This window comes from Pipistrellus hanaki (genome assembly GCF_964339955.1).
Source record: "Pipistrellus hanaki genome assembly, chromosome: 5".
NCBI lineage: Eukaryota > Metazoa > Chordata > Mammalia > Chiroptera > Vespertilionidae > Pipistrellus > Pipistrellus hanaki.
The window spans coordinates 71,813,189-71,820,944 of record NC_140507.1 but is presented as its reverse complement, the minus strand read 5'-3'; the positions used below and the strand labels follow the sequence as shown (position 1 = coordinate 71,820,944).

Below are 7,756 nucleotides of genomic sequence, written 5' to 3'. Positions count from 1 at the left end.
GACGCGCCCGCGGGTTTGGTTGCGCCAACGTGGGAAGGGGGACGCTCAGCTGGGAGCCAGGCGGGGCCGCCCGGGATTGTGGGAATGTGGCGGACTCCGCCGGCACGCTCGGTTGCTCTCGGCTCCGCTCGGCCAGGTCGGCCCCGCTCCGCTGGAGAACGGGAGGCACTGACCCAGCCAATGCGGTCTGGGCGCTGGGGACCCCAACCCCACAGGAAACATTGGGATCCCAACCTTAACGGGAAGCGTCCTGGTATTGCCTAACCAAAAAGAGCCTTCCGCTCATCCATTCTTGGAACAAACATTAATGAAACTCCTCCTGTATACTGGTCCCAGGCATATAACAGTTCCTGCTATATGCCATGTATGCAGCAAGCTTTAATGTAGGGGTGTCTAACTCAATCAGAGAAGGAGCCAAAATCTAAAATCCAGCCTAAATCGCGGGCCGAATGGTTTACTGAACAGTCATAAACTGACAGTGTCATAAACTGACAGCGGAGTGCAGTGATGACAGCGCGGTGCGGGCCACATTGCAAGGCCTGGCGGGCTGGATTTGGCCCGCGGGCCTTGTGTTTGACACATGTGCTTTAATGGAATGCCTACTGTACAGCAGGCATAGACCAAGCCTTAATTCAGTACCTGCTGTATACCAGGCACACAGCAGGCATTAATGTAGCTTCTGCTATATACCAGGTATGGGCCAGACATGAGTGCAGCACCTGCTATCTAGGTAGGCATGAAGCAAGCTATATACCAGAGGACAAAGACATTATGGAGTGCCTACTGTAAACCAGGCATTAGTGAAGTGCCTGATATTTTCCAGGCAGCAAACAAGCATTAATGAAGTGCCTACTGTATACCAAGCACTGTTCTAAGCCCCTTAAACCAACCCTAATACCCTGTTGCTATTCTTGAGATGCAACCAGACCCCTTTATTTACATATAGAGCTCCTGGCTGCTTTCACCCTGCACCAGCAGACTTGAGTAGTTGCAACATTACTAAAATATTTACTATCTGGCCTCTTACAGAAAAAGACCTAGAGTGACACCCAAACACACTGGAGTTACTCAACCAATAACTTCTGAATAATGGAAAAAAGCAAACTGTGTAAGATGATGAATGTTTACTGTTTTAAGGCACCGTGTTTAGGTGTGATTTGTTCCACATAAATGGATAACTAATACATGCACCCAAGAGAAACAAAAGCACCTATCTACACAAGACCTATAACTGTTCATAGCATCTTTATTGATGACATCCTCAAACTGGGAATATTAAGTGTTCCTGGTACTGGAAACCCACTTCGCAGACAAGAAAACCGAGGTACCATTACCCATGGTTCCCTGGCGATGGCGCCTCTCCTAGCCCTGACTTGGCTGGAGCCCCCATCGCCACTCCCCACCTGGCCTTGCCCAGATCCCATCGCACACCTTCCCGGCTGTACCTTGACACAATTATACTCTCCTGTCTTGAGATAAGGGGTAAGAGGAGGGTCAAAGTCTCCATTTATTACTTGATTGGGAGGGTGGAAAGGTTAGCTCCTTGAAACTCTCACCTTGGGGGCTCCCCACCTCAAACAGACAAAAGCTCCACTTGCACAAAGAACCTACCACCAGAGAAACGAGAAAAATGTTGTCTGGAGGAGATGAGACAGGTCTTCCTACACCACCCCCACCCCACTTACCATCCTGTTGGACTTCCACCTCAGCCCTGCACAAACCTAAATAACCCTTCTTTTTATCTCTTTACTCACTTATCCCACCCTCCATAATACAGTGGATCTATGTCTGTCTTGATCACTGCTCTATCTAGAATCCAGCCAGGTACACAATAGGTGCTCAATAAATATTGAAGAAAGGAACGGGTGAGTTGTTTGTTGTTTGCAAACATGGTTTGCCATCCACATTTACCACCAGACTGTGCCCTCCAGTTGGGCCTCTCCTCCAGCAACTGTGTGCCAGGTGCTGCACTGAACAGTGACAAGTGGAATTGGTCACCTACGTGTGTGAGTTCCACGTGTTCAGGGAACTTTGTCCATTTTGTTCCCTGTGGCTCCCCCAGGGCCTGAAACACCACCTGGTATACAGTAGGTGCTCAATAAAAGTTTGTGGAATCAATGAAGGAAAACAGCTCTCCTGGATGCTTTTTCTTTTCCTCGGGAATCCTATCTAATAAAGAGGAAATATGTTGATTGACCCTCACACCATTGCAAAGATGGTGGTGTCCACAGCCAATAAAGAGGGAATATGCTAATTGACTGTCATGCCCTCAAAGATGGTGGCGCCAACAGCCTCAAGATGGCAGCACCCAGTCCCCTCAGCCTCACTGGTTGAATTTAGTGTTACACTTTTTTTTTTTTTTAATATATTTTATTGATTTTTTACAGAGAGGAAGGGAGAGAGATAGAGAGCTAGAAATGTCGATGAGAGAGAAACATCGACCAGCTGCCTCTTGCACACCCCCTACTGGGGATGTGCCTGCAACCAATGCACATACCCCTGACCGGAATCAAACCCGGGACCCTTCAGTCCGCAGACCGACGCTCTACCACTGAGCCAAACCGGTTTCGGCTAGTGTCACACTTTTAATAAATAGAATATGGCAGATGTGACTTCAGAGATTTGGTTATCAAATGTCTTTGGATTACATCTTGCGTTCCTTCTTGCTTGCTCTTATAGAGTCTTTACAGAAATCTAGAGTCTAGACTCTAGACCAGTGGTCGGCAAACTCATTAGTCAACAGAGCCAAATATCAACAGTACAACGATAAAATTTCTTTTGAAAGCCAAATTTTTTAAACTTAAACTTCTTCTAATGCACTTCTTCAAAATAGACTCACCCAGGCCATGCTATTTTGTGGAAGAGCCACCCTCAAGGGGCCAAAGAGCCGCATGTGGCTCTTGAGCCACAGTTAGCTGACCACAGGCCCAGACTATCCTCCTGGAGAGCCATATGCAGTAGAACTGAGACCTCCTGCCAATGGCCATGCGAGGAGCCACAATAGCTCCTCCCTCCGGCCCTGGAGGAGCCTTCGGATGAGGCGGCTCTGGCCAACAGCTTCATTGCAGTCTCATGAGAGCCCCCAGCCCAGAACCATCCAGCTGAGTGGCTCCCAGATTCCTGACCCTGAGACACTGTGTCAGGTAATGGAAGTTGACTGTCTTAAGGCTCCACGTTTAGGCATGATTTGTTACATGGAAGTGGATAACTCACACGTGAATCCAAGTTGAGTAGTTCACAAGACCTGTAAACAAATGTTCATAGCAGCTTTATCGGTAACATTCCCAAACCGAGAACAACCAAAGTACATGTCCACCAACAGATGAGGGGAATAAACAAACTGTCGTCAGCCCAGACACTGGAATATTTAATCCTCACCTGATGATGTTTTTCCCGCTGATTTTCAGACAGAGTGGAAGAGGGAGGGGAAGAGAAAGAGAAACGCCAGTGTGAGAGAGACACATCAATTGGTTGCCTCTCGCACATGCCCCAACCAGGCCTATTGGGCCGGGGATCAAATCCACAACTGAGTCATATGCCTTTGATCAGGGGGAATTGAACTCTTCTGGTCGATGTTCTAATCACTCAGCAAAACTGGCCAGGGCCAAGAGGTGGCACTTTCATTTTATTTTTTTTACGTGGTTCGATTTATTATTATTATTTATTGAAATCATAGTACATTAAATGTATGGTTCCCTAACATACGTGTCCATAACTATAAGGAGGTGGTACTTTATTTTTTTTTTAATATATTTTATTGATTTTTTTTTTACAGAGAGGAAGGGAGAGAGATAGAGAGCTAGAAACGTCAATGAGAGAGAAACATCGACCAGCCGCCTCTTGCCCATTCCCAACCAATGTACATGCCCTTGACCGGAATCGAATCTGGGACCTTTCAGTCCGCAGACCGACGAGGAGGTGGTACTTTAAAAGACACTGAAATGGGGGCAGGCAGTGTTGGGATGGGAGTTAAGGGCAGGAAAACAAATCAGATGGGAGAAGATTTGTTCATTTATTAGGGGTTCATTTATTCCTCCAAGTATTTATTTATTAACAGTCATCTCTGCTACCCCTTCCTGGCAGCAGCTCTGCCTTGGGCCTTGGGGAAGGCAGGGAGGGGAGCAGCTGGGAGCCTGCCAGCATGAGGTGTCTTGTCATTCTCATCCATGCACTAAGTGCCTTCGATGAGCCAGGAGCTGGGCAGGCACTGGGAAGGCCCCCAGCGAGTAAGACGGGGAAACTGAGGCCCAAGGCAGGTGGTGAGCTGGCCCCGGGGCCCAGACACTTGCCAAATGCTGACTCTGCCTTCCCCACCCACAGGCGCAGAGAGACAAAGTCCACCCACGGCCGCCACGCCTCGGTGTCTGGGAGGCCTGCCCTCCTGCCTCCCTGGGCCTCGTCCCCGCGTCCCCGGACATTGGCCTCCATGCCTTGAGGAGTTTGATTTTATGAGGGGCTCCAGGAGCCATGGGACAGCGCCATTTCCTGGCACAGAGCTGAGAGCAAAGGTGAATAGGACCCAGGGCTGGAGGCGGACGGGACAGAGGGGCACCCGGGGCTAAAGTGCCAGCCCTGGAGTCAGGTGGCAGATTCCACAGAACTCAAGTCCCTACCCTCCTCCATGCCTCAAGGCTGAACTGGAGAGCTCACCGCCTTCCCCTGCAAAGGAAACCGGTGAGCCCAGCCATGTGGCTACGTGGTTGAGCATTGACCTATGAACCAGGAGGTCACCGTTCGATTCCCCATCAGGGCACATGCTCAGGTTGCAGGCTTGATCTCCAGTGTGGGGCGTGCAGGAGGCAGTCGATCAATGATTCTCTCTCATCATTTATGTTTCTTTTTTTTCTTTTTCTTTTTAAAAATATATTTTATTGAGTTTTTACAGAGAGGAAGAGAGAGGGATAGAGAGTTAGAAACATCGATAAGAGAGAAAGATTCATCAGCCGCCTCTTGCACACCCCCCACTGAGGATGTGCCCACAACCAAGGTATATGCCCTTGACCGGAATCGAACCTGGGACCTTTCGGTCCACAGGCCGACCATCTATCCACTGAGCCAAACCGGTTTCAGCTCATCATTGATGTTTCTATCTCTCTCTCCCTCTCCCTTCCTCTCTGAAATCAATAAAAACATTTTTTTTAAGAAGGGAATCAGTGATATCTCATGGACATAGTGTTAGAGGCGTTGGAAATGGGCTCACACCCTGATCATGCCTTAGCCCCCAGCACTGTGCCCAACCTAAAGCCAGAGAGGGTATTCATTTGTTTCCTTTGATTTCTAGCTTCTCAAAGACGGTAAAGTCCAAGAAGACTGAGGGGGTCTGGGTCTGTCTGGGCCACGGTGTTGTTCTCAGCACCTGTCCTGGGCCTGGTCCGTAGGCGCTCACGAATGTCTGTTGAAGCTCCATAACCATCAGGCCTTTCTCTTTACCAAAGAAGACATGCCGGTGGCCAAGAAGCACGTAGGGAAAAGCGAACGAAAAGCACAGTGAGATACCGTTAGACCAGATGGAAAAGTCTGACTGTACTAAGTGCTGACAAAAAATAGGGGGCAACGGGGACCCTTATCCCCTGCTGGTGGGAATGCAAACTGGTGCAGCCACTGTGGAAAGCCAGGTGGCAGGTTTTCAAACGGTTAAGCACCTACCCACCGTTGGTTCTAGCCATTTCAATCCTAGGCATTTACCCGAATGAAGTTAAAATATACATCCACACAAAGACTTGCACACAGATGATCAGGGCAGTCTCCTGAGGAGCAGCTAGTGGACTATCTGGTCCTCGTACCTCACACACTTGCCCCTCCAGCCCATCCAGCTGTGAGACTTTCAGGAAGTGGCTATCCCTCTCTGAGCCCCTGTGTCTGCAACTGTTAAAATGGAGTCACGATAAAAATTTCCAAGTATCTGCTGAGACCAGTTTGGCTCAGTGGATAGAGTGTCAGCCTACAGACTGAAGGGTCCCGAGTTCGATTCCAGTCAAGGGCATGTACCTTGGTTGCGGGCACATCCCCAGTTGGGGGAGTGCAAGAGGCAGTTGATCTATGGCTCTCTCTCTCATCAATGTTTCTAACTCTCTATCTCTTTCCTTCCTCTCTGTAAAAAAAAAAAAAAAAAAAAGAAAAAGAAAAAAATCAATAAAATATATTTTTTAAAAATTTCCAAGTATCAAAATACACATGAAAAGGTTCTCTGCACGTAGTAGATACCCGGGAAAACGCAAATCAGAACCACAGTGAGATAGCATTGAACAGCCACCAGGATGGCTAGAATAAAAAGGATAGATAAGCAGCCGCTAGCCGGGCCTGTAACTCCATCGCCCTTCTGCGGCACCTCCCTCCATGGCAGTTCCGAGACCCGACCCAACCGTACTATGTATATCAACAAGCTCAGTGAGACGATAGGAAGGGTGAGCTGAGAAGTGCCTGTATGCTGTCTTCTCCCAGTTTGGCCAGATCCTGGATATCCGGGCGTCGCAGCCCGAGACCAGGGGCCAGGCCTCTGTCCTCTCTAAGGAGGGCAGCAGTGCCACCAACGCCTGCGTTCCACGCAGGGTTTCCCTCCGGCGACAAGCCCATGAACGTCCAGAATGCCAGGACCGATGCGAATGTCATTGCCAAGATGAAGGGCACTTTCGTGGAGGTGACCGTAAGAGGGAGAAGAGGAAGCCCAAGAGCCAGGAGACCCCACTGCAAAGAAGGCCGGGCCGGGTGGGGCAGCCACCCTGCTGTGGGGGCCAGGGGGCCTGTCCCGGGCATTCCGCTGCCACCCATGACTCCGGTGCCCCGAATAATGCCCCACCTGCCAGGCCGGCCTTCCTACATGCAGCCCCCTGGCGGGATCCCAACTCCAGGCCTCGCCCCTGGCCAGGTACCACCGGGGCCAAGCCCCCACAGCAGCTTATCCGGGGCAGATGCAGCTTGCTCAGCCTCTTTCAGAAAAGCCACCAGATCACATCCTGCTCCTCACCAACCTGCCAGAGGAGGCCAATGAGCTCACGCTGTCCCTGCTTCCCAGCCAGCTCCCTGGCTTCAGGGAGGGCCGGCTGGTCCCCAGCGCACGGCATGGCCTTTGTGAGGTTTGGCACTGAGGGTCAGGCGGGGCTGCTCGCAGTGCCCACGGGGCTTTAACATCGCCCCGAACAGCGCCATGAAGATCTCCTTTGCCAACAAATAGCACCTTCCCCCCATGCTTGCCCCCACCTCCTGTTTGGGGGCCTTTCCTCTCTCCCTCCCCTTGGCCCCCTAAGGGTAAGTCCCCCTCTGGGGGCCTTCTGGGAGCCACGTGTGTGAGTGAGTGGTCACAACGCATTGAACCCGGAGTCTGCCCCCAGACATTGCACCTGGTGCCATTAGGCTGGAATTAAATTGTTTTTTATGTTTGATTTGCTACAAAAAGAAAAAGATAGATAACCCGACCAGTGTGGCTCAGTGGTTGAACATCCACCCATGAACCAGGTCATGGTTCTATTCCCAGTCAGGGCCCTTGCCCAGACTGTGGGTTTGACCCCCGGTAGGGGGTGTGCAGTAGATGGACGATCAATGATTCACTCTCATCATTGATGTTTCTCTCTCTCTCTCTCTCCCCCCTTCCTTCCTCTCTCCAATAAAATAAATAAATAAAACCATTTTTAAAAGGCAGATGATTGGGGTGGGGGGACAATGTTAAAATATGTACACAGATAATAATTTAATTTAAAAAATTAAAAATTTAAAAAAAGGCAGATAATGACAAATGCTGGCAAGGACATGCAGAAAATCG

General features: G+C 50.0%; 1 pseudogene across 1 annotated transcript; it reads left to right on the top strand.

Annotated features, from left to right (window-relative positions):
* The first annotated feature begins 5,440 nt into the window (after positions 1 to 5,440).
* Positions 5,441 to 7,085, top strand: LOC311623335 (U1 small nuclear ribonucleoprotein A-like; annotated as a pseudogene). Its single transcript has 2 exons — positions 5,441 to 5,461; positions 6,418 to 7,085. The product of its transcript is annotated as a U1 small nuclear ribonucleoprotein A-like (transcript).
* The last annotated feature ends 671 nt before the right edge of the window (positions 7,086 to 7,756 follow it).